General features: G+C 43.4%; 1 protein-coding gene across 6 annotated transcripts in view; it reads right to left on the reverse strand.

Annotated features, from left to right (window-relative positions):
* cdk19 (cyclin dependent kinase 19) overlaps nucleotides 1-27,920 on the reverse strand; it is a 308,467-nt gene that overhangs the window by 274,392 nt on the left and 6,155 nt on the right. Inside the window, exon 1 of one of the 6 annotated variants that reach the window (XM_068027315.1) lies at nucleotides 22,178-22,309. The exons of the other annotated variants lie outside the window; for them this stretch is intronic. The gene's annotated coding sequence lies outside the window, so the exon portion shown is untranslated. Of the gene's footprint in view, nucleotides 1-22,177; nucleotides 22,310-27,920 lie in introns of those variants that run through there. 6 annotated transcript variants of the gene reach the window in all.

Below are 27,920 nucleotides of genomic sequence, written 5' to 3' on the forward strand. Positions count from 1 at the left end.
GATTTTGCATAATACAATTGATAACAATAGCAGAAATAACCAATTTAGACACAGAGATCTAAACACTTAACTCGTGGCCTTACACCTTTCATCCTTCCTAAATAAGTTCATTGATAACTCTGCTGCCCATATCCAAAATCACACCATAGTCCCATTCATCAATCATCCCAGTGCTTACTGACTTAAGTTGGCTCCTAGTCCACCAATGCAACAATTTTACAATTCTCATTTTCATGTTCAAATTCCTTCTTGTCCTCACCTCTCCCTAACTTTGTAATCTCCATCACTACAACTCTGCGTTCCCTCAACTCTGGCCTTATGCTTCCTCTATTTCTTTCGCCACACCATTGGCAGCCAGGCCTTCAGTACTCAAGGCCCTATGGTCTGCAAATGCATCCATAAACTTCTCTGACTGTCTACCTCTGTCTCCTCCTTTAAGACCCTCCTTTAACCTCCTACCTTGACCAAGCTCCTTCTTTGGCTGGGTGTCAATTTTTGGCTGATTACACTCCAATGAAACACCTTAGAACATTTCACTACATTAAAGTCACTATATAATTGCGTTCGCCAGAGCTGGCGGGCAGCCATAAAGGCGGGGCTAAAGTGTGGAGAGTCGAAGAGACTTAGCAGTTGGCAGGAAAAAAGACAGAGGCGCAAGGGGAGAGCCAACTGTGTAACAGCCCCGACAAACAAATTTTTCTGCAGCACCTGTGGAAGAGCCTGTCACTCTAGAATTGGCCTTTACAGCCACTCCAGGCGCTGCTCCACACACCACTGACCACCTCCAGGCGCTTATCCATTGTCTCTCGAGATAAGGAGGCCAAAGAAGAAGATAATTGCAAATACTTGCAATGAGGAAGAAGAAACTTAACAAACAGACTCAATGGCCAGAAGATGGATTCACATGGCAGGCACAAGAAATTTTATTTCAAAGTTTAAATTCAAATATGTAGAGGACTTATTTTCTTATAAGTAAATCTTTACATTTAATACTATCATGTGTACACTACTGACATAACTGTATTGCTCTCTCATTAGGATTCCAAAAGAACTAGTCTACTCTTCTTAATTCAGAGTTGTTTGAATCAAATTAACTGATAATTCAATGTTTTTTTTCAAAATTCCCTCTTTGCTGTTATTTACTTTGCTCAATTTAAAGTATCGATTAATACAATTTTTCAGTGCATAAAACTGCTTTGAATTTTCAGGAGTGCACTGCAGTTGTTATGGCTATTGAAATGGACTGAAGGATCCTCACAAACAAATGAGACCTGCAAAGGTTCTTTGCAATTGTGACCAAAATTACATTCCTCCTGTCCAGTATTCAGGGATTGGGCATATATAGACAATGGGTGAGGATAAGATCAGCTGACCGAGCGTGCCGCTTGTGTGCCGCCACCAAACTCTCAAGCTAGCCCTCTACAAGCTCTCAATGAGCTATAGGGGAGTAGTGACACCTAAGTTACAGGATAAAGGTAGCTGGGTGACCGTCAGGGGAGGGAAAGGGAACAGGCGCACAGTGCAGGGATCCCCGGTGGCCGTTCCCCTCAATAATAAGTATACCGTTTTGGATACTGTTGGGGGGGACCTACCAGGGGAAAGCCACAGCGGCCAGGTCTCTGGCACTGAGCCTGGCTCAGTGGCTCAGAAGGGAAGGGGGGAGAATAGGAGAGCGATAGTGATAGGAGATTCAATGGTTAGAGGAACAGACAGGAGATTCTGTGGTCGCGAACGAGACTCCCGGATGGTATGTTGCCTCCCGGGTGCCAGGGTCAGGGATGTCTCGGATCAAGTCCACAGGATTCTTAAGGGGGAGGGGGAGCAGCCAGAAGTCGTGGTACACATCGGTACCAATGACATAAGATAGGAAAAGGGATGAGGACCTGAAAAGCGAATATAGGGAGTTAGGTTGGAAGCTAAAAGGCAGGACGAGCAGAGTAGTAATCTCAGGATTGATACCGGTGCCACATGCTAGTGAGGCTATAAACAGACAGCAAGTGCAGCTGAACACGTGGCTACAGAGCTGGTGTGGGAGGGAGGGCTTCAGATATGTGGATCGTTGGGATACCTTCTGGGGAAGGTGGGACCTGTACAAGAAGGACGGGTTGCATCTGAACTGGAGGGGTAATAATATCCTGGCTGCAAGGTTTCCTGATTCAATATGTAGATAGGCCGACTAGAGGGGAGGCTATATTGGATTTGGTGCTTGGCAACGAACCAGGCCAGGTGGCAGATCTCTCACTGGGAGAGCATTTCGGTGATAGTGATCACAACTCCCTGACCTTTACTACAGTCATGGAGAGGGATAGGAGCAGACGGGATGGGAAAATATTTAATTGGGGGAGGGGGAATTACAATGCTATTAGGCAGGAACTTGGGAGCTTAAATTGGGAACAGATGTTCTCAGGGAAATGCACGACAGAAATGTGGAGGTTGTTTAGGGAGCACTTGCTGCGACTGCTGGATAGGTTTGTCCCGATGAGGCAAGGAAGGGATGGTAGGGCGAAGGAACCTTGGATGACAAGAGATGTGGAACAGCTAGTCAAGAGGAAGAAGGAAGCTTACTTAAGGTTGAGGAAGCAAGGATCAGACAGGGCTCTAGAGGGTTACAAGGTAGCCAGGAAGGAACTGAAGAATGGATTTAGGAGAGCTAGAAGGGGACATGAAAAAGTCTTGGCGGGTAGGATTAAGGTAAATCCCAATGCGTTCTACACTTATGGAAGACTCAGAGGGCGGAGTTCCAGACCGGCAAGTATAAAAAACTTACCTTGTGGATTCTCAGAGAAAACTCAGAGGGCGGAGTTCCAGAGCGGTAAGTATAAAAAACTTACCTTGTGGATTCTCGGAGAAAACTCGGAGGGCGGAGTTCCAGAGCGGTAAGTATAAAAAACATACCTCGGGGATTCTCGGAGAAGACTCGGAGGGCGGAGTTCCAGAGCGGTAAGTACAAAAAACATACCTCGTGGATTCTCGGATCAGACTCTGAGGGCGGAGTTAACCTCGGGGATTCTCGGAGCAGACTCGGAGGGCGGAGTTAACCTCGGGGATTCTCGGAGCAGACTCGAAGGGCGGAGTTCCGGACCGGGAAGTTACCTCGGGTGGGGAAAAGAAACTGAAAAAGTGACGTCACACGAAAGCTGTGACCTGATTGGCTGGTAGGGAATCTGTACTGAATTTGAAAATAAAACTGATAAAAATTGATTAAAACACTAATTAACAAATTAATAAGTAGAATAACTAAACCAGAGGGAGGAGATTACTGTATTTAGACAGCATTTAGTATTTATTGTAGAAATCTAGCACTAGGGACCACATAGTTAATTATAACAATTTAGTAAGGATTTAATAAGTATTTATTTATTTTATATTAATTAACTAATTAGTGCTAGAAATGTCAGTTAGAGGGGTGAAGTGCTTCACCTGTGAGATGTGGGAGGTCCGTGACGCTTCCAGCGTTCCGGGCGACTACATCTGCAGGAAGTGTACCCAGTTGCAGCTCCTCACAGACCGCATGGACCGGCTGGAGCGGCAACTGGATGCACTTAGGAGCATGCAGGTGGCAGAGAGCGTCATAGACAGGAGTTTTAGAGAAGTGGTTACACCCAAGGTGCAGGCAGATGGATGGGTGACCGCTAGAAGGGGCAGGCAGTCAGTGCAGGAATCCCCTGTGGCTATCCCCCTCTCTAACAAGTATACCGTTTTGGATACTGTTGGGGGGGGGGGGGATGACCTATCAGGGGAAAACAGCAGCAGCCAGAGCAGTGGCACCACGGCTGGCACTGTTGTTCAGCAGGGAGGGGCAAAGCGCAGAAGAGCAATACTTATAGGGGACTCTATGGTCAGGGGCACAGATAGGCGCTTCTGTGGACGTGAAAGAGACTCCAGGATGGTATGTTGCCTCCCTGATGCCAGGGTCAAGGATGTCTCTGAATGGACAGGGGGCATTCTGAAGGGGGAGGGTGAACAGCCAGACATTGTGGTACACATCGGTACCAATGACATAGGCAGGAAGAGTGAGGAGGTCCTGCAGGGGGAGTTTAGGGGGTTAGGTGGGAAGTTAAAAAACAGGACCTCTAGGGTTGTAATCTCTGGATTACTCCCTGTGCCACGTGCCAGTAAGGCAACAAATAGAAAGATAGAGCAGCTAAACACGTGGATGAGCAGCTGGTGTAGAAGGAAGGGTTTCAGATATCTGGACCATTGGGCTCTCTTCAGGGACAGATGGGACCTGTACAAGAAGGACGGGTTGCATCTAAACTGGAGGGGCACTAATATCCTGGCTGCAAGGTTTGCTAGCGTCACTCAGGAGAGTTTAAACTAGTGTGGCAGGGGGGTTGGAACCAGAGCAGTAGGACAGCTAGTGAAATAAATGAGGAGGACATAGTAAATAAGGCCAGTAGGACTAAGAGGAAGAGCTGGCAGGAAAATGTCGCTGAGCACAGCGGGACTGGTGGTCTGAAGTGCATTTGTTTCAATGCGAGAAGTATAACAGGTAAGGCAGATGAACTTCGAGCTTGGATTAGTACTTGGAAATATGATGTTGTTGCTATTACAGAGAATTGGTTGAGGGAAGGGCAGGATTGGCAGCTAAATGTTCCAGGCTTTAGAAGCTTCAGGCGGGATAGAGGGGGATGCAAAAGGGGTGGGGGAGTTGCATTACTGGTTAAGGAGAATATCACAGCTGTACTGCGGGAGGACACCTCAGAGGGGTCATGCAGCGAGGCAATATGGGTGGAGCTCAGGAATAGGAAGGGTGCAGTCACGATGTTGGGGGTTTACTACAGGCCTCCCAACAGCCAACGGGAGATAGAGGAACAGATATGTAGACAGATTTTGGAAAGATGTAAAGGTAACAGGGTTGTGGTGGTGGGTGATTTTAACTTGCCCAATATTGACTGGGACTCACTTAGTGCTAGGGGCTTGGATGGGGCAGAATTTGTGAGGAGCATCCAGGAGGGCTTCTTGAAACAGTATGTAGATAGTCCAACTAGGGATGGGGCCATTCTGGACCTGGTTTTGGGGAATGAGCCCGTCCAGGTGGTCGAAGTTTCAGTGGGGGAGCATTTCAGGAGCAGTGACCATAATTCCATAAGTTTTAAGGTACTTGTGGATAAGGATAAGAGTAGTCCTCGGGTGAAGGTGCTAAATTGGGGGAAGGCTAATTATAACAATATTAGGCAGGAACTGAAGAATTTAGATTGGGGGCGGCTGTTTGAGGGTAATTCAACATCTGACATGTGGGAGTCTTTCAAATGTCAGCTGATTAGAATCCAGGACCAGCATGTTCCTGTGAGGAAGAAAGACAAGTTTGGCAAGTTTCGGGAAGCTTGGATAACACGGGATATTGTGAGCCTAGTCAAAAAGAAAAAGGAAGCATTTGTAAGGGCTGGAAGGCTAGGAACAGATGAAGCACTTTAGGAATATAAAGACAGTAGGAAGGAACTTCAGCAAGGAGTCAGGAGGGCTAAAAGGGGTCATGAAAAGTCATTGGCAAACAGGATTAAGGAAAATCCCAAGGCTTTTTATACATATATAAAGAGCGAGAGGGTAACTAGGGAAAGGGTTAGCCCACTCAAGGACAGAGATGGGAATCTATGTGTCGAGCCAGAGGAAATGGGCGAGGTGCTAAATGAGTACTTTGCATCAGTATTCACCAAAGAGAAGGACTTGGTGGATGATGGGCCTAGGGAAGGGAGTGCAGATAGTCTCAGTCATCTCATTATCAAAAAGGAGGAGGTGTTGGGTGTCTTACAAAGCATTAAGGTAGATAAGTCCCCAGAGCTTGATGGGATCTACCCTAGAATACTGAGGGAGGCAAGGGAAGAAATTGCTGGGGCCTTGACAGAAATCTTTGCATCCTCATTGGCGACAGGTGAGGTCCCAGAGGACTGGAGAATAGCCAATGTTGTGCCTTTGTTTAAGAAGGGTGGCAAGGATAATCCAGGAAATTATAGGCCGGTGAGCCTTACATCAGTGGTAGGGAAACTATTAGAGAGGATTATTCGGGACAGGATTTACTCCCATTTGGAAACAAACAAACTTATTAGTGAGAGGCAGCATGGTTTTGTGAAGGGGAGGTCGTGTCTTACTAACTTGATTGAGTTTTTTGAGGAAGTGACGAAGATGATTGATGAAGGAAGGGCAGTAGATGTTATCTATATGGACTTTAGTAAAGCCTTTGATAAGGTCCCTCATGGCAGACTGTTACAAAAGGTGAAGTCACACGGGATCAGAGGTGAGTTGGCAAGATGGATGCAGAACTGGCTCGGTCATAGAAGACAGAGGGTATCAATGGATGGGTGTTTTTCTGAATGGAGAGATGTGACTAGTGGTGTTCCGCAGGGATCAGTCCTGGGACCTTTGCTGTTTGTAGTATATATAAATGATTTGGAGGAAAATGTAGCTGGTCTGATTACTAAGTTTGCGGACGACACAAAGGTTGGTGGAGTTGCGGATAATGATGAGGATTGTCAGAGGATACAGCAGGATATAGATCGGTTGGAGACTTGGGCGGAGAAATGGCAGTTGGAGTTTAATCTGGACAAATGTGAGGTAATGCATTTTGGAAGGTCTAATGCAGGTGGGAGGTATATAGTAAATGGCAGAACCCTTAGGAGTATTGACAGGCAGAGAGATCTGGGCGTACAGGTCCACAGGTCACTGAAAGTGGCAACGCAGGTGGATAAGGTAGTCAAGAAGGCATACGGCACGCTTGCCTTCATTGGTCGGGTCATAGAGTATAAAAATTGGCAAGTCATGTTGCAGCTGAACAGAACCTTAGTTAGGCCACACTTAGAATATTGCGTGCAATTCTGATCGCCACATCACCAGAAAGACGTGGAGGCTTTGGAGAGGGTACAGAGGAGGTTTACCAGGAGGTTGCCTGGTCTGGAGGGCATTAGCTATGAGGAGAGGTTGGAAAAACTCGGATTGTTTTCACTAGAACGACGGAGGTGGAGGGGCGACATGATAGAGGTTTACAAAGTTATGAGCGGCATGGACAGAGTGGATAGTCAGAAGCTTTTTCCCAGGGTGGAAGAGTCAGTTACTAGGGGACATAGGTTTAAGGTGCGAGGGGCAAAGTTTAGAGGGGATGTGCGAGGCAAGTTTTTTACACAGAGGGTGGTGAGTGCCTGGAACTTGCTGCCAGGGGAGGTGGTGGAAGCAGATACGATAGCGACGTTTAAGAGACATCTTGACAAATACATGAATAGGAAGGGAATAGAGGGATATGGGCCCCGGAAGTGCAGAAGGTGTTAGTTTAAGCAGATATCAAGATCGGCGCAGGCTTGGAGGGTCGAATGGACTGTTCCTGTGCTGTACTGTTCTTTGTTCTTTGAGGGACAAGAAGATGGACAGAGTGAGGGTAGGACCGATCAGGGATAGTGGAGGGAACTTGTGCCTGGAGTCGGAGGAGGTAGGGGAGGTCCTCAATGAATACTTTGCTTCAGTATTCAGTAGTGAGAGGGACCTGGACGTTTGTGAGGACAGCGTGAAACAGGCTGATATGCTCGAACAGGTTGATGTTAAGAAGGAGGATGTGCTGGAAATTTTGAAAGACATGAGGATAGATAAGTCCCCGGGGCCAGATGGGATATACCCAAGGTTATTACGGGAAGCGAGGGAAGAGATTGCCGCGCCTTTGGCGATGATCTTTGCGTCCTCACTGTCCACTGGAGTAGTACCAGATGATTGGAGGGTGGCAAATGTTATTCCCTTGTTCAAGAAAGGGAATAGGGATAACCCTGGGAATTACAGACAAGTCAGTCTTACGTCGGTGGTGGGCAAATTACTGGAGAGGATTCTGAGAGACAGGATTTATGATTATTTGGAAAAGCATAGTTTGATTAGAGATAGTCAGCATGGCTTTGTGAGGGGCAGGTCATGCCTCACAAGCCTTATTGAATTCTTTGAGGATGTGACAAAACACATTGTTGAAGGAAGAGCAGTGGATGTGGTGTATATGGATTTTAGCAAGACGTTTGATAAGGTTCCCCATGGTAGGCTCATTCAGAAAGTAAAGAGGCATAGGATACAGGGAAATTTGGCTGTCTGGATACAGAATTGGCTGGCCCATAGAATACAGAGGGTGGTAGTAGACAGAAAGTATTCAGCATGGAGCTCGGTGACCAGTGGTGTTCCGCAGGGATCTGTTCTGGGACCTCTGCTCTTTGTGATTTTTATAAATGACTTGGATGAGGAAGTGGAAGGCTGGGTTAGTAAGTTTACTGATGACACAAAGGTTGCTGGAGTTGTGGATAGTGTGGAGGGCTGTTGTAGGTTGCAAAGGGACATTGACAGGATGCAGAGCTGGGCTGAGAAGTGGCAGATGGAGTTCAACCTGGAAAAGTGTGAAGTGATTCATTTTGGAAGGTCGAATTTGAATGCAGAATACAGGCTTAAAGACAGGATTCTTGGTAGTGTGGAGGAACAGAGGGATCTTGGGGTCCATGTCCATAGATCGATCAAAGTTGCCACCCAAGTTGATAGGGTTGTTAAGAAGGAGTATGGGGTGTTGACTTTCATTAACAGGGGGATTGAGTTTAAGAGCCGCGAGGTTATGCTGCAGCTCTATAAAGCCCTGGTTAGACCACACTTGGAATACTGTGTTCAGTTCTGGTCGCCTCATTATAGGAAGGATGTGGAAGCTTTAGAGAGGGTGCAGAGGAGATTTACCAGGATGCTGCCTGGACTGGAGGGCATGTCTTTTGAAGAAAGGTTGAGGGAGCTAGGGCTTTTCTCATTGGAGCGAAGAAGGATGAGAGGTGACTTGATAGAGGTGTACAAGATGATGAGAGGCATAGATAGAGTGGATAGCCAGAGACTTTTTCACAGGGTGGAAAGGGCTATCACAGGGGGCATAATTTTAAGGTGATTGGAGGAAGGTTTAGGGGAGATGTCAGAGGTAGGTTCTTTACACAGAGAGTGGTGGGTGCATGGAATGCACTGCCAGCGGTGGTAGTAGAAGCAGATACATTAGGGACATTTAAGCGACTCTTGGATAGGTACATGTATGATAGTAGAATGAAGGGTATGTAGCTAGTTTGATCTTAGAGTAGGTTAAAGGGTCGGCACAACATCGTGGGCCGAAGGGCCTGTACTGTGCTGTACTGTTCTGTGTTCTATGTTCTAGCTCCTTAACTCGCTTAATTGGACTTATTTGCAAATCAGGAGGGTTCTCAAGGCCGGCTTTCCCACGCCATGATGAAACTCGCTGGCAGCAGGAACGGAGATAGGAAATCAGCACGCCAGCCAGCGCCACTATTTTCAACACCCACCCGCCTCTGTTCCCACCGCTGGTGGAACCTAAAAATCAGGCCCCTTAATGTAGTATAAGGATGCAAAGGGTAATGCTGAAGACTGAGAGAACTCCTCCCACTGTAAGAATGATGTAACAGTCACATGAGGTTAAGCTTGGGAGAAGAGAGAGCAGCACGAAGGATGCTAGCTTAGGAGGCTTGATGAGAGTGGATATAGTATTGTGTAAATAGTAAAGTGTTCTTAGTTGACCTTATTCTGAGTCTGAGACTTTCTCCAGAACTCCCCAGCTATGCTACTAAATACAACAACAACACACAACATGCTGGCATCAGTTAAAACGACCAGAAAAATTTGAAGATCTCCTTACCTCGTGAAGTAGCGCCAAGAGAATAGCAGATCTAGTCAGGGGACTGCAATGAACTCAAGTGCAGCTCCGTAGCCACAGACGAAGCAGACAGTTGGTGAGAAAGCCCTGCAGCATCTCGGACTGCCCCACGGGACATCCAAGTCCAGCGAATGGGTCCGAGTTTCAGCGTCGGGCAATGGTCCAGGATCAGCTGAGAGATTTTGAAAGGGGCCATTAACTGTTAACGGCGCACTGAGTCAAAAACACGTGTAGAGAAGTTGATCTTGGGCAAAGAGCGACTTGAGAGTCAGGTGGAGTCGGCAGCCATTGCTCAGCCAGACCACGGAGAGAAAGCGCGGGAAAGGTCGGAAAGCGCAGGAAATCCTCAAAAAGATTGCAAACGCCTCCATTCAAGCCTGAAAGATTTAAATACAAAAGGGGAGCACCCAAGAAAGGCTTGCAAAAGCAATGAAAGCGATATAGAGTCAAAATTCAGAATGTCAGAGTTTCCATGATCTAGAAGGACCCAATCAGGTACAAAATTGGGCCTTTTGGAGGAAAAGATTCCTTCGATTTAGGTTTGCTTCCCAACTCCATACCAGATCAGAAGTAGAACAACTGAATACCCTTTTATATTCAATAGGAGCGATTGTGGACGAAGTGATAGTACTGCAAGGGATAAACGAGGCTTCTGATAAATTTGAAGAAGTACTTCAAGCTTTTGATAAATATTTCAATCTTTGTAGCAATAAGTTCCTTGAAAGAGCCAAATTTAACAAGCAGACGCAGAAGATAGGCGAATCGGTAGACTCAAATAAATGATTTGTACAGATTGGCAGAGGGATGCAAATATGGTGAATTAAAGGCAGAACTAATCAGGAACTGAATTGTTGTTGGCATAGCTGATGAATCCTTATCAGACCTTTTGCAGTTGAAAGAGGACCTCACACTTGAAAAGGCCATTCAGATTGTAAGACAGGCGGAAATTCGCAAACAAAATAAGGCCATTGTGTGGGCTGAAGACAAGCCGTGGATGAGAAGAAGTCCAATGGCTGTACAGTTTGTGAAAGCCAAAGTCAAAGCCAGAGAGCACTTTGTGGAAAAGACAACACATACAGGTGAGAAGGTGCATGACACCAGGAAACCGTGTCGATGCTGTGGAGCCATGCAGATGGAAGCAGTGTCCAGCAAGTAAAGCAGAGTGTTACAATTGCAAAAAGACTGGACTTTATGAGAAAATGTTCCATAGTAAAATTTCTTCGCTTAAACGTGCAAAGCAGAAGGCCTTCAAGCAAAGAGCAATGAACCAAACGCATCAATATAGAGAAGTCAAAGAACCAGGAGATTTCCTAGGAGAAATTAATGACTCAAACCAAGGATTCTGGATGGTGGACATCTACACAAATAGACACCTTAGGAATTTTAAACTGCACATAGGTGCTAGCGTCACACTTCTGTCAGAACAAGACAGTTGATGAGACATTGCCTACAACTGGCGAATGCACAGTTGCATGGTCCAGGCGAGACAAAAATGAAAGCAAAAGGTAAAAGAACAAAGCACAGTACAGCACAGGAACAGGCCATTCGGCCCTCCAAGCCTGCGCTGATCTTGATGCCTGCCTAAACTAAAACCTGCTGCACTTCCGGGGACCGTATCCCTCTATTCCCATCCTATTCATGTATTTGTCAAGATGCCTCTTAAACGTCGCTATCAAAGTCGCTATCAAAGTAAACTTCAAGTAACTCTCTAATATGGAAGGAGAGAAATTATGGAGACCTTATATGTCTTGCATAATCAAACATTTTCCTTACTGAGTAGAAAAGCATGCTTAGACCTGCATTTGATCAAGAAGATTGACAAAGTCAAGCAAACAGGGGTAAAGAATCACTTTCAAGCAGAATACCCAAAGCTGTTCACAGGGCTTGGAAGACTCAAGATGGAGTATAGAATCACACTTAAGGAAGGGCCAATGTGCATCTTTACATGCAAAAAGATACCTCATCCATTATTAAACCAAGTTCAAGATCAATTAGAAAAGATGACAAAAAGGGGATTATATCTCCTGTAACACAACCAATGGAGTGGTGTTCGGCCACAGTTCCTGTCCCAAAACAAAATGGAACTGTGTATTTGTGTGGATTTAACACAGCTCAACAAAGCAGTAGCACATGAGATTCACCCAATGTGCACAGCTAGGCGAAACTCTCTCAGAGCATCACGTTTACAAAACTCAATGTCAATAGCGGGTTTTGGCAGGTACCTCTAGATAAGACCTCAAGATTACTGACCACATTTATAACACCTTTCGGGAGGTTTTGTTTCAGTCAGTTACCATTTGGAATAACTTCCACACCAGAGATCTTCCAAAGGTCTATGTCTAACATCTTAGAAGGGCTCAAAGGAATTATGTCACATGGATGACATCCTGATACATGGGCAGACAGTAGAGGAATATGACCAAAGAGTCCCAGCAGCTCTACAGAGACTTCAAGAAGGGCTAACTCTGAACGAGAAGTGTGAATTTTCCGAGAAATTAATTTGTTTCTTGGGATACATAATGAGCAGTGAAGGTATAATGGCAGATCCACAGAAGATGCAGGCCGTAAGAATTTCCTACTCCTACTACCGTTCAGCAGCTTCAGAGATTCCTGGGAATGGTAAACCAATTAGCAAATTTTCTACCTCACGTAGCACAGATATGAACCGCTGAGACAACTTATTAAAAAAACAGCAAGTGTGGTATCAGAATTCCCACTAAGAACAAGCATTCCAGAAGATTAAAAAGATGCTTACATCACTGGACATCTTGGCACACTACAACCCTACACTACCTATGACAATAGTGGCAGATGCCTCCTCAACTGATTTAAGGGCAGTTCTTTATAAGGAGCAACCTGCTGGTTCCCGTAGGTCAATATTATACGCATCTAGAGCTTAAATCAGACACAGGGACAAGGTTTGCGGTTATAGAAAAAGAAGCGCTAGCCATCACATGGGCTTGTGAAAGATTTTCTGATTACATAGTGGGATTGAGTGTTGTCATCAAGACAGGCCATAAACCTTTGCTATCTTTGTCAGACGAAAAGGAGATTGCAAAAATGCCTCCACGAATACAAAGATTTTGTCTAAGATTAATGAGGTATTTGCATGAGACAGTATACATCCAAGGAAAGATACAAACGTCAGCCACGGGCGACGGTAGACCATCTGATACAGCAAGAAGTGAATTTTGTATACGAGATAGAATCATATTCACAAAATACAACCAAAAATTGGCCAGCAAGCTCACAGAAGTTGCAAGTGATACAGCAGGGCCCAAAAAGCAATGAAGAATGCATTTGCATAAGGCATATTGCACACAAGGGTGGCCACAAGAACATCCAGGTGGGAGAACAATGAAAACGTTCTATGAGTATTGGAAATACTTTACCATTAACGACGACTTGTTAGTTTACACTGACAGACTAGTCATTCCTAGTTCACTGAGACCAGAGATCTTAGATCAAATACACCAGGGTCATTTGGCAATAACCAAGTGCAGAGCGAGGGCACATTCTTCAGTTTGGTGGTCTGGAATATCAAAGGACATCGGGAATGTGGTCCAGAACTGTCAGATTTGCGCGATACAGAGGCCAAAGCAGCGTGAACCTCTGTTAACTACCCAATTTCCAACCAGACCTTGGCAAAGGCTAGGTATGGACTTATTCATATTCAGTGGGAAGTCATACATAATAATCATCGATTACTTCTCAAGGTGGATAGAAGTGCGAAGATTGCATTCCACGACAACAGAAACAGTTATCAGAATTCTTTAAGACGTCTTTGCGACACATGGTATTCCTGACAAAATACTGTCAGATAACGGAGCACAGATTGCAAATGAATATTTTGCTCAGTTCACTGAAGTGTCAAACGGTGAAGTAGAAAGAGGTGTAAGAACCATAAATGTCTTTACTGAAGAATCTTCCAGCTTCACTTCTAATTTATCAATCGATGCCATTGATTTGTGGATGATGATTTGACCTGCAGAATTACTGACGGGCGGGAAGATAAGAACACAGCTTTTTGTGTTGCCTAAAAAATTGCTTCCAGGATTGAATGGCCAGAACAATGAGAAAAATAAGAGACAGGGAAAACTTGTTTAGAAGGCAACAAACCTGAAATTATAATGGAAGATTTTGAGTCAGAAACTTACCCAAATTGATCAACGGTCTAAAAGTATGGATACGTGACCTAGGAAAGGAAGGTACAGTAATTCAGACATTAGAATTACCATCATATGTGATACACATGACTGAAGGAAACATACGAAGAAATAGGAGAAATATTATCCCTATTCCCCAAAAGCAACAGCCATTTGGAAGACCAAGATGAAAATGAACAAACCCAAAACGAACAGAATGCTACAATCCGCAATAAAGATCAACCAAGTCAGCGATCCAGACTTACTTGGAAGACTACTGATCAACCCAGTCAGACTACAAACCGATCAGGATGATTAGTCAAACCTCCTAACAGACTAAATCTGTGAAGTCAGAGATGAGGGGGGAAGAGAGGGTAGTAGATAAGTATGTATACATTGTCATGGTCCTGTGCTTTTTTTTCTCTCCTCGGAAATATTGCGGTGCGCCTTTAAGACTGTAAAAACAGTGCAACTTTAAGCACTCTGCAGAGGCACAGCGAGCCAGGGTGCATTCTGGTTGCCAAGAAACAGCCACAGAGAGGGAGAGGACACAAGATTCAATGTTGCAGTGTGACTTTTGAAAACTGCCCAGTTGTGACTGGTTTGCAGAGAGGGAAATTGTTCCAGCAATTGAAGGAAGAAGACGAGCTCTGAGACAATTTAAACTGAAGGAAGAAACGCTGTGTTATTGCTCTCTCAAAATTCTACAAAGCTTCAAGCCAAATTAATTCCATAAAAAAATAAGGAAAAAGCTTGTTTCTTTCACAACAAATTATTGATAATTGCTGTGTTCATCGCTGGGAAAAAAGAAAAGTTTAATACTACAACAGCCAAACCGTTGAACCCCTATCTTTGGAAGGACCTTCTGTTTTCATTGGGCCTTGGAAGACTGCAAGTGAACTTTGACTGGTTGTATTGGAAGACCATTCGTCAGGAACGTAATTTGCAAAGACTTTTTTTTCTATTTTTTAGGTCAGCTAATTTAAAATCAAGTATATGTATGTGAATGCGGGAGTTATATTTTTAAATAAGAAGTTATAAGGTCTTTAGATATTGGTTTATCTCAGTAGTGTTTAAGATTTTAGTTTTTTTGATAAATAGTTAATTTGTTGATATCTAAAGATACCTGGTTTGGTTCGTTTCATTCGGGGGTTACTAGATTGTTCAATTTGGCTGCTTTTTTCTTCGATTTGGAAAGCTTAAAGAAATATGATGCAACTTGTGGAGCAACGGGACTGAACTGACAGTGCCATCAGAATTATACAGATTGATTGGGGCCTTTTCCTGAGCGGTCATAACAATATGTTTGAAAAATGTTGGATAATGACTTGGGGGGAGATGCAGTATAAGAATGTAAAGGGTTAATGCTGAAGACAGTGAGAAGAACCCCTCCCACTGTAAGAGTGATGATGTAACAGTCACATGACATTAGGCTTGCGAGAAGAGAGCAGCACGAAGGATGCTAGTTTAGGAGGCCTTATCCTGAGTCTGAGACTTTCTCCAGAACGCCCCAGCTACACTACTAAATACAACGAGAACACACAATTAGGGTTCTCAGAATTATTTGCTTTGCCTCTTATTTCAGAATCATCTGAAAATCTGGACATTAAAAGGAAATACAAAGTGTCAAAAAATTGGGGCTTTTATGTTGGAAAAATCAGATTACTCAGTGATATAAAATTATGAAATTATGGGACACAGCTGCCATTAGAGTATAAGAGTAAAGAAGTCTTATTACAATTATACGGGGCATTGGTGAGGCCAGGCCTTGAGTACTGTCTGCAGTTTTGGTCTCCTTATCTAAAGAAGGACAAACTTGTTCTAGAGGGGAGTGCAACAAAAGTTTACTAGACTGGTTCCTGGGATGAGGAGATTGTCCAATGAGGAGAGATTGAGTAGACTACACCATATTCTCTGGAGTTTAGAAGAATGAGAGGTGATCTAATTGAAACATACAAAATTTTTAAGGGGCTTGACAGGGTAGATGCTGAGAAAATGTTTCCCCTGGCTGGGGAATCTAGAACACAGGGTCACAGTCTTAGAATAAGGTGTCGGCCATTTAGAACTGAGATGAGGAGAAATTTCTTCCCTCAAATAGTTGTGAATCCTTGGAATTTTCTACTCCAGACAGCCATGGATACGGAGGAGTAGAAGTAGCCATAATCTTATTGAATGGCAGTACAGGCTCGAAGAGTCAAATAGCCGACTCCTCCTCTTATTTCTTATGTTGTCAGTAGATAGAACCAGACTGTTTCCATTAGTTATGAGGTCAGGAACAGGCAGTCATTGATATAAGATCAAAAGTAAGAGATTTTGAACAGAGGGCAGGAAAAACTACTTTACACAGAATAGTGAGGGTGAGGAATTCACCTTCAGGGTTAGTGGTGGAGGAAGAAACAATGTCAAGTTCACAGTTAGATTGGATAGGTGAATGAAGGAAACGAGGTTGAAGAGATATGGGAACAAGGTGGGTCAATGTGAGTAGAACTGTTTGCTTGAGTGGATGCTAAATGTCGACATGGATTGTTTGTCATGTTAACCTTTCTGCCTAACTTCTACTCCCTCTAGCTCTATATCTGAATTACTGATGCGCACATTGAACTGAAGCGGGCTCAGAACACTGTGTGACACTGCTACCCACTTCCAACTCCTCTAAGAAACAGTCCATAACTCCTACTCTCATTTCTTCCTTTCCAACCAGTTTTTAAATTCACAGAACAAAGAACAATTTGTGCCCAGTAAATTAAAGACAGGGATTTTGTTTGGCATATAGCCATATTGTGCAAATAGATCAGCTATGGTAATATTCAAAAGGATGCAGTTCTGTCATTTTGCAATAAAACCATGAATAGTAACTCAAATCAGTACTATTTCCTGAACATCCTCCCTGCATCTAGCCTGTCTAGTCCTGTTAGAATTTTATAGGTTTCTATGAGATCCCCTCTCATTCTTCTAAACTCTAGTGAATATAGGCCTAGTCGACCCAATCTCTCCTCATACATCAATCCTGCCATCCCAGGAATCAGCCTAGTAAATCTTCTTTGCACTCCCTCCATGGCAAGAGCATCTTCCTCAGATAAGGAGACCAAAACTGCACACAATACTCCAGATGTAGTCTCACCAAGGCCCTGTATAACTGCCGTAAGACATCCTTGCTCCTGTGATCAAAGCCTCTTGCAATGAAGTCCAACATACCATTCACCTTCCTAATTGCTTGCTGCACCTGAACGCTTGCTTTCAGTGACTGATGTACAAGGACACCCAGGTCTCGTTGCCTCTTGCCCTTTCCCAATCTATCACCATTCAGATAATAATCTGTCTTTCTGTTTTTACAACCAATGTAGATAACCTCGCATTTATCCACATTATACTGCATCTGCCATGCATTTGCTCACTCACCCAACTTGTCCAAACCACATTCGAGCCTCTTTACATCCTCCTCACAGCTCACATTCCCCCCCAGCTTTGTGTGGTCTGCAAACTTGGAAATGTTACATTTAGTTCCCTCACATAAGTCATTAATATATATTGTGAATAGCTGGGCCCAAGCACTGATCCCTGCTGTACCCCACTAGTCACTGCCTACCACCGGGAAAAGACCCGTTTATTCCTACTCTCTGTTTCCTGTCTGTCAACTAACCTCAATCCCATGTGCTTTAATTTTGCACACTAACCTCTTATGTAGGACCTTATCAAAAGTCTTCTGAAAATCCAAATACACCACATCCACTACTTCTCCCTTATCTATTCTACTAGTTATAACCTCAAAAAACTCTAGTAAATTTATTAAACATGATTTCCCTTTCGTAAACCCATGCTGCCTTTGTTCTTTTCCCTCTTATGCTTTCCAGGTGTTCTGCTATCACATCCTTTATAGTAAACTCTAGCATTTTCCCCACTACTGATGTAAGGCTTCTTCTTCTTCTTTGGGCCTCCTTATCTCGAGAGACAATGGATACGCGCCTGGAGGTGGTCAGTGGAGTGACCTGGCTAACTGGTCTGTAATTCCCTGTTCTTTCTCTCCCTCATTTTTTAAATAGTGGGGTTACATTTGCCACCTTCCAATCTGTAGGAACTGCTCCAGTGTCTATAGAATTTTGGAAGATGACCACCAATGCATCCACTATTTCCAGGGCCACTTCCTTTAGTACTCTGGGATGTTGATTATCAGGCCCTGGGGATTTGTCAGCCTTTAACCCCATTAATTTCCCTAGCATTATTTTATTTGACTAATAATAAAAACCGAAATTGGGGGAAATACTCAGCAGTTCTGGCACCATCTATGGAGAGACAGGCAGTGTTAATGTTTCAGATCTGTGACCTTTCATCAGAACTGACAAAGGTTAGAAAATTAGGTTTTAAGTAAGTAAAGCAGGGGTGGAAAAGAGAACAAAAGGGAAGGTGTGTGATAGAACAGAGGACCAGAGAGATTAACTGACAAGGAGGCATTGGGGTAAAGGCAAAGAGAGTGTACTAATGGTGTGGTGAAAGACAAAGCATTAGTGCAGAGAGAGTGTTAATACAAAATAATAAACAGCCCTCGCCAAAAGCACAAACATGAAAACCCCAGTTTGAGGCAGGCACATGGCAAAAAAACAAAATAAAATAATAATTAAAAAAGGGCCAGTCATGCTCTGAAATTATTGAACTCAAAGTTCAGTCCGAAAGGCTGTAGAGTGCCTAATCGGAAAATGAGGTGCTGTTCCTCAAACTTGCGTTGATGTTCAATGGAACACTGCAGCAGACCAAAGTCAGAAATGTGGGCATGGCAGCAGGGGGTTGTGTTGAAATGACAAGCCACTGGAAGCTCGGGGTCATGCTTTCGGACTGAGCGGAGGTGTTTTGCAAAGCGGTCACCCAATCTGCGTTTGGTCTCCTCAATGTAGAGGAGACTGCATTATGAGCAGCAAATACAGTATACTAAATTGAAAGAAGTACTTTAAGTTAGGTGGACTTAAGAGAGCAAAGATTAAGGTCATCCTGCAAGGGGCGGGGGGGTGGAGCAACAGCTGGAGTTGGAGAAAGTAAGGGTTTTACCAGGCACAGGGACATCACAAGCAGAAGTTAGGGAGTGATTGAGCAGACTGACAACTGCCGAAGTCTTTTGGTGAATGGAAGGTCAAAGACTAGATAGTTGAGAATTTGAAAGTGCAGTTCTAAGTGACTTGGGGAAAGAGTTTTTTTCCCCAGTGGCAGACACAGAAGGAGATGGGGATGAAAGGCAGAAGGGTATGTGAATGGTGAGAGATAGGAAAAAGTGATCAGAGAAGGCTTTGTCTGTGATTGAGAGGAATAGAGAGGCCAAGAGGGGGTAGCCATGAATACGACTAGGAGAGCTTAAATGGAGGAGGAGACAGTATTGGGGAGGGTTGTTTGCTTTGGAAGATGTGCTTTGTGATGATAAAAGTCCTGTGTGCATGGAGAATCTTCCATTTCAGTAGGTTCAGAATTTTCTCATAAGCTCATGGATTATTTATTCATGGGTTCACTACTGTTTTCACCATACTTCTTTTATGATACAACATTGCTCAGCTGCAAAATCATCTTCAATACAATTTGGAAAAACCAGAATATACTTTCAATGACTTTATTTCACTGAGATGGGAAATCTCATGTATTCCAATCATATGTTATTTTTCACATTGGTCTGTTCACTTAGCAAGTTTCCAGGAAAACACAAAAAGGGATTGTTTTGGCAATGACTGAGATTACTGAGGTTGCAATTTGGGGCTGTCACCTAATGTTGGGTGATGGGCAATGTAATGTTGTAATCAGTCGTATAATGGTGAAGTTACAACACCACCACACAAGCACCGTACCTCTGGAATCCTGTGACTATTTCACTGTAGTTAATAAATAATAGATCGCATCAGTGTTGCCCAAGTAGCAGCAATCACTTGATCATCAGCACTTGATAGAGAAGAATATTATTAGTGGATGGGTGAAAAAATACAAATGTCAACACTTTTTTGAATTACTCAGATCTGATAATCTTGTACAAATATAATCTTCAAAGTGAAATAGAATTTTTCCTCCTTAAAATTGTCACAAATTAAGAAAATGGCAATGCTCAAAGATTACATGAACACTTGCGTGGGGAAATGTTACCTGGATACTCAAACAACCCTTATAATTTTTTTCAGGTACTAGTTTTGCATCACTTAAGGTGTGCAATTACACAATAATAAATGCTCTGGAGTAGCAGAAAATATCACAATCCACATGGCAGCTATTCAACAAATGTCAATCTAAAACACTAAGTTACACCAGGAAAATAATACTTAACAACTCCACACTGCACATAGTCTCACAGCATTCACAAGCTGCATAATCTTTGCACAGGCAGTATGCCACACCCAAAATGGTAAGTTTAGAGTGTTATTTAATTTGTGTTTACTCTCCTATGTTATTCTATGCCCATTAAAATAATTTTACAATTGTGACTAGTGTTATGAAAGTGCCTCTGTGTTTCGTTAAATTTTTTTTTTTGAGGATTCATTTTTGAAAGATTGAAGAAAGGTTAAATTTTGGAGTTTTCAAAGGGGGTCATGTAAAGGCCACTTGACTTTGAAAAACCGTTACCGGAAATGTTTTATAAAAGTGGCACTGAGAGGTCTTGTGAGGAAAACAAACCTTTCTGGGAAACCACCTGACTGCCTGCAACAAAAACAAGCCTTTCTGGGAAACCACCTGACTTCCAGCTCAATAAACAACAGAGAACTTTGGACACCTGGAGAAGTTGTTTACCAAGAGGTGACAGGTCAAGATTGATGGAGGTCAAAAGGTTGACCTCCTGTTGTCGTTTCGCTTTTGAATTGTTTTGAGTTGGGGTTGAACTGTATAAAAAGGAAGAGAACTTCCAAGGAGAGAAGTGAATTCCCAAGGAAGGAGAGAAGACCACAACCCCAGCTCAGTTTTCCAGCAGCTCTCTAAAAGACCCAGAGAAGTACACTATGTCAACTCATCTCATCTCCTGTCTTTGAAGAAAAGCCTGCTAAATTAATTTTCAACACTGTTTGAAAAGAACTGTTCTAAAAGATCGCAGTGACCCCTCTACGTGTACTCAGAGGCCAAACTGTATGCCAGTTTTGGAACAGAACATATCTCATCTGCTGTTTCTTCAAGAATGAGCAAGTGGTCAGCCCAAATGGTTTTTTGGTCTGGAATAGAGCTCTAAAATCAAAAATCCCTTTATTTTCCAGTTAACTGGTGTATGTGTGTGCGTGTGAGGGACTAAGGTAAAAAGGGAACTTTAATATTTCAATGTGTGTGTTTATGCTTTACTTCATTATTGATTAAGACTTGTTTTATAATAAACTTATAATTTTGTTGTTTATTAAAGAAATCTGGTTGGTGTGTTTTATTCTGGGATAAAAATAGAGTCTATGATTAACCGTATCAGTAAGTGGGAAAAAATTTAAATATATGTTGTGACCCGTGGAGAAGTGGAACTAGAATAAACAGCACACTCCTCCCACTTCGGTCATAACACATTAAACTATCATCACATAAACTAATACTTCAATATGCAGTTGTGAAAAATTGTACTTGTCTGCAGTTTTGTCAGAAGTAAATAAGATGCTGACTCATTGTAAATAAAATACCATGATCACAAATGAACTTCTGCATTCTGCATCCCAACCTCTTGGATCTACCTCTGCAGACCTTGTTTCTCATATCAAAGTATGCCACACAAAAAACACAAAAAAAAATGTACCTAAGTTTTTCCTCCCTTTCTCTCCTGAAGGCACAGGTTTTGTTTTGGGTCTCAAGGTAACTGTGCAATTACTGCCAACAGTTCCACTCCTGCACTGCCTCATTGTTCTTGACTACTTCTGAGCGCCAACTAAGTCATTTGAGGGAGCCAGCTGAGTTAAATGGAAGGATAGTCTTACTGGGAGTTAGCTGACTCATCTATGCCTCCTCCTGCCAGGCCATTCCTTCAGGCTGACTTGGGACTGAACAATATCCACCATCGAGGAATGTGAAGCACAATATCAAGGCTCTCTCAATCAATTCCCCTAACATGCCCAATCCTGCAAACTGGAATCCCAGATCTCATAATCCCAAGATCTCAATATCGATAGAACAGCATATGCACTTTGGACTCCCCTCCTTGAGAGCTTACGGAGTTGTCACTCACTCCATGGTGGACTGCAAATTTCATGAGACTGCATCCCTCATGCATTGATACACACATGTCAGAGCTACACTACATTTCTTCACAGTCTCTGACATTTATGCAGGATGCTTCACACAAAGCTGCCTGAAAAGCTTCTACTCATTTATGAACACCTTTCTACAGGCCAAAAGGTAAGAATCCCTGGCTCTTGCAATGGAAGAACATTATACCCTCCTGCTGCCACCTCCATTTGCTCCTCCTCACTTGTGTTGTGTGCTTCAACTTTGGGCTTCCTCCTGACCCTGAATGAATATATCTGACCAGGTGTCTGTGCTATCAGGTATGTGTGACATGTGCACATGAGATGGACTGCTAGTTTCTGGTATCAGCTACATCATCTTGGGAGACCCCTATATAAAGAAAAAGGGAACACATATTAGCATGATGCCTGTATGAAATGGCTATCAACAGTGTTCCAATGTAAATACATCATATACTGTTATCCAGAATCAGCCTGGGTCTGAATGAGTTTGAAGGGGCATGCAATAGTGGGGACTAGCTCTCCTTAGTATTCACATTCTACAACTGCACCCTAACTGTTAGTGTAAATGCCTCTTCATGTCAATCTTCTCAGGTTGAATCATCCAATAGTCCTTGCTGTCTGTTTTTGGCCATGAATAGCCTTTAAACCTGTTATGAAAGTGCCTCAGTGTTTTGTTAATTTATTTTTTGAGGATTCATTTTTGAAAGATCTAAGAAATGTTATACTTTGGGGTTTTCAAAGGGGGTCATGTAAAGGCCACTTGACTTTGAAAATACAGTCTCTGGAAATGTTTTTTAAAAGGGGCACTGAGAGGTCTTGTGAGGAAAACCCGCCTTTCCAGGAAACCACCTGACTTCCAGCTCAATAAACAGAGAACTTTGGACACCTGGAGAAGTTGTTTACAAAGAAGTGACAGGTCAAGATTGATGGCGGTCAAAAGGTTGACCTGTTGTCAGTTTCGTTTTTGAACTGTTTTGAGTTCAGGTTGAACTGTATAAAGAGAGAAGACAACTTCCGAAGACAGAAGAGAATTTCCAAGAAAGGAGAGAAAACCACAAGCCAGCTCAGCTTTCCAGCACCTCTCTGAAAGACCCTGAGAAGTCCACTGTGTCAACTCATCTACTGTCTTTGAAGAAAGCATGCTAAATTAATTCTCAATGCCACCTGAAAATAACTATTCTAAAAGATCTCAGTGACCCATGTACATGTACTCAGAAGCCAATTTGGGAACACAACATATTTCATTTGCTGTTTCTTTAAGAATGAGCATGTATTCAGCCCGTGTGATTTTTTTGTCTGTTTTTTTTTTGTAACAAAGCTCTACACAACAATTCCTTTTATTTTTCCGGTTAACCGGTATATATGTGTCTATATGTGTGTGTGTGAGGGTGAGGGGCTAAGGTAAAAAGGGAACTTTAATATTTCAGCCTGTGTATTTATGATTTACTTCATTACTGGTTAAGACTTGTTTTATAATAAACTGATAATTTTGTTGTTTATTAAAGAAACCTGGTTGGTGTGTTTTATTCTGGGATACAAATAGAGTCTATGATTGATTGTATCGCTAAGTGGGAAAAAATTTAAATATATATTGTGACCCGTGGAGAAGTGGAACCAGAATAAACAGTGTACTCCTCCTGCCTCAGTCGTAACTAAACATACAGCATGTGCAGCTGTTAGCATTTGGAAAAGTGAAGAATGCCACCTCAACCTACATCCCATCTTGAATGAATGCACAACAAAGCCACATGCAAGAATAATAAAGGTTTGGGTTGATTTGAGGAAATAACATGAAAGATGTATAGAAACATTTCTGAGTGCCAGTCACAAAGTTTATGCTAAGGTAAAATGGTCATGAAAGTGAAGATGTGAAAGATTTTGGTAGTTCTTCCATGATTCTTTGCTGATGCTACACTAAAGGGTACAGTGATTATGGCATACATGCTATAGCTATATACTCAATTAGGCTTTTTCAGATAAGATTTAAACCAAGGACACACCTGCCTGCCTAGATGGATGTAAAAGATCCCAGAGCACTATTCAAAGAGCAGCAAATTGTCAGTGTCCTGGCCAACACTGGCCATCAGCCAACACCACCAGAAACATATTATCTGACCACTCATTCATTTGCTGTTTATGGGACTTTGCCATACACAATTTTCCTGCAACTCCATTAATTATAAAGTCTTTTTCTGACAATGCGATAAAATACTATGTAAAAGCAAGTTCTCTTTTTCATTTTAGCATTGGCAACTACCAGCCTACCTTACGTCAGCACATTAACTCAAGCCAGAGAGCTTTTCTTTTTAAACTGCTCTAGTTGACCTATGGATGAGAGACAGTTGTTGACAAATTATGCCACTTCCTGCCATGCTGTCTGTAAATTGAAGCACAGAGAAAGGTGTCAAACAGTACCAATAGGGTGATTGTCCTGTTCGCAGATACTACTGCACCTCCACGAGGAAAACATCTGTTTTCTTCATCAAAGGAGGCAGCACTGTCCACCTTCCCACTGTCATATTTCATTGCTGTCCTTGCAGATTTGCCGCAGCCAAAAAACAGGTTAGTTTGAAGTGGAAGCTGCTATCTTTTAAGAGGTCATTTACTCTGGATATCCCACTCTGCTGCCAAATAGTGCTCCCTGCACTTGTGAAAAATGTGCAGTGAGTCTATTCTAATTTGATTCATGAGCTGACTTTGCTGAGTTGGGTGAGGGAGGTTGGCCTTCTTCTTGGGCCAAGTCCAACAAGTGGACAGCAACCCCAACCCCAACACCTGTTAGCCTTAAAGTCCCAAACAAGATTTCTCATAACTTTCACTCCCTTCCTTATGGAAGCACCAAATTCATTTAGCTTTCTGTATATATTATCAAAATCTTGTCTTGGAGATCCAGAAACATTCAAACACATCTGGCCTCTGCTGGTACCTCTACTGGGGAGACAAACTGAATACAAGACGAGCTTCTCCTCAAAACTTTCCAAGGATCCTGTTCCAAGAACTGGCTGAATGTGGATCTACTCTCTACCCTTGGATACTAACCTCCATAAACGTGATGTCATCCAAAACTTTGTTGCCCATGTCCTTACTCACACCAAATCCTTTTCATCCATCACCCCTGTGTTCGCTGATCTACAATGGCACCCGGTTAGGTAACACTTTGATTTTAAAATTTTCGTCCTTGTTTTCAAATCTCTCCATGGCCTCACCTCCTCCCTATCTCTAATCTCCTCCACTCCACAACCCTCAGCAATATCTGTGATCATCTAATTCTGGCCACTTGAGCATGTCCAATTTTTATTGCACCACCATTGGTGACCGCGCCTTCAGCTGCCTAGGCCCCCAGCTCTGGAATTCCCTCCCTAAACCTCTCTGCCTCTCTTTCCTCCTTTAAGACGCTCCTTAAAACCTACCTCTTTGACCAGGTTTTTGGCAATCGGCCTCCCATTGTCTTTTGTGGATTGATGTCAAATTTTGCTCTCTAACAGTACTGTGAAGTGCCTATGGGCATTTTATTATGTTAAAGGTGCCATATAAACACAAGTTGTTGTTGTTGGGTGGAGTCCTGGATATCTAATTTCAGCAAAAAAAGAAATGGGATATAAAGATAACCTGTGACAGAAGTTTTGTCCCAATAGATTACTGAATTCAATTAATCTGGAATTAAAAGCTAGTCTAATGATGGCCATGAAACCATTGTCGATTGTTGTAAAAACCCATCTGATTCACTAATGTCCTTTAGGGAAGGAAATCTGCTGTCCTTACCTGGTCTGGCCAACATGTGACTCCAGACCCACAGCAATGTGGTTAACTCTTACATGCCCTCTGAAATGGCCTAGCAAGCCACTCAGTTGTCACTGCTACGAAGTCAATAAAAAGGAATGAAACCAGACGGACCACCCGGCATCGACTTAGGCACCAGAAACGACAACGGCAACCCAGCCCAGTCGACCTGCAAAGTCCTCCTTACTAACATCTGGGGGCTTGTGCCAAAGTTGGGAGAGCTGTCCCACAGACTAGTCAAGCAACAGCCTGACATAGTCATACTCACGGAATCATACCTTACAGACAATGTCCCAGACACTGCCATCACCATCCCCGGGTATGTCCTGTCCCACCGGCAGGACAGACCCACCAGAGGTGGCGGGACAGTGGTATACAGTAGGGAGGGAGTTGCCCTGGGAGTCCTCAACATCAACTCCGGACCCCATGAAGTCTCATGGCATCAGGTCAAACATGGGCAAGGTAACCTCCTACTGATTACCACCTACTGCCCTCCCTCAGCTGATGAGTCAGTACTCCTCCATGTTGAACACCACTTGGAGGAAGCACTGAGGGTGGCAAGGGCACAAAATGTACTTCAATGTCCATCACCAAGAGTGGCTCGGTAGCACCAATATTGGCCAAGTCCTAAAGGACATAGCTGCTAGACTGGGTCTGCGGCAGGTGGTGGGGGAACCAACACGAGGGAAAAACATACTTGACCTCGTCCTCACCAATCTGCCTGCCCCATCTACAAACATTCACTCCCTCCACCACCGACGCACAGTGGCAGCAGTGTGTACCATCTACAAGATGCATTGCAGCAATGCACCAAGGCTCCTTAGACAGCACCTTCCAAACCCGCGACCTCCACCAACTAGAAGGACAAGGGCAGCAAATGCATGGGAACACCACCACCTGCAAGTTCCCCTCCAAGTCACACACCATCCTGACTTGGAACTATATCGCCGTTCCTTCACCGTTGCTGGGTCAAAATCCTGGAATTCCCTTCCTAACAGCACTGTGGGTGTACCTACCCCAAATGGACTGCAGCGGTTCAAGAAGGCAGCTCACCACCACCTTCTCAAGGGCAATTAGGGATGGGTAATAAATGCTGGCCTGGCCAGCGTCGCCCACATCCCATGAATGAATAAAAAAAATTAATACCGCAGTCTTTCGTTCCACCCAATATAGCAGCATACGAACATAAGAAATAGGAGCTATTTGGCCTCTCGAGCCTGCTCCACCATTCAATAAGATCACGATTGATCTGATCTTGACCTCAACTCCATTTTACTGCCCATTTCCCATAACCCTGAACTCCCCATAGCTCAAAAGTCTGTCTCTCTCAGCTTTCACTGCTTTCTGGGGTAGAAAATCCCAGAGATTCACAACTCTCTAAGAGAAGAAATTCCTCCTCGTCTCCATCTTAAATGGGCCAACCCTTATTCTGAAACTATGGCCCCTTGTTCTAGATTGCCCCACAAGGGGAAACATCTCCCCTGTAAAGCCCCCTCAGAATCTTATATGTTTCAGTAAGATCACGTCGCATTCCTCTAAACTCCATGTGCCCTCTCAACACTTTTCCATCGGATCGTGCAAGGGAAAAACTAACTTTTCTTGTGTAACATGTGACAATTTTTGAAAAGTTCCACTCAAAATTTAAAGCTAATAAATCTAATCTTGCATTAATATGTAATCTTCCCTCTATTCCTCTCTTGAAGGCACTGACTCAGGCTGTGCAACGTTCTTCCACTTGTTTTGCCAAAGCTAATTTAATATGTGGGCCAAAGCTATGAATGTTGGCAGGATAACTGGTTGCAGGGGCTTCAGAACGGAGTCCAATTTTGTTCTCACTGATCACTGATTTTCAGAAAGCTTTTGATAAGGTCCCATATATGAAGGTGGTGTGTAAAATTAAAGCACATGGGATTGAGGGTAATATACTGGCATGGATTGAGAATTGGTTGACAGACAGGAAACAGAGAGTAGGAATAAATGGGTCTTTTTCCGGGTGGCAGGCAGTGACTAGTGGGGTACCACAGGATCAGTATGTGGGCCCCAGCTATTCACAATATTTATTAATGACTTGGGTGAGGGAACTAAATTTAACATTTCCAAGTTTGCAGACCACACAAAGCTGGGGGGTGGGGGGGGGGGGGGGGGAACGTGAGCTGTGAGGAGGATGCAAAGAGGTTCCGATGT

This window comes from Heterodontus francisci, chromosome 3 (assembly GCF_036365525.1).
Source record: "Heterodontus francisci isolate sHetFra1 chromosome 3, sHetFra1.hap1, whole genome shotgun sequence".
Classification (NCBI taxonomy): Eukaryota; Metazoa; Chordata; class Chondrichthyes; order Heterodontiformes; family Heterodontidae; genus Heterodontus; species Heterodontus francisci.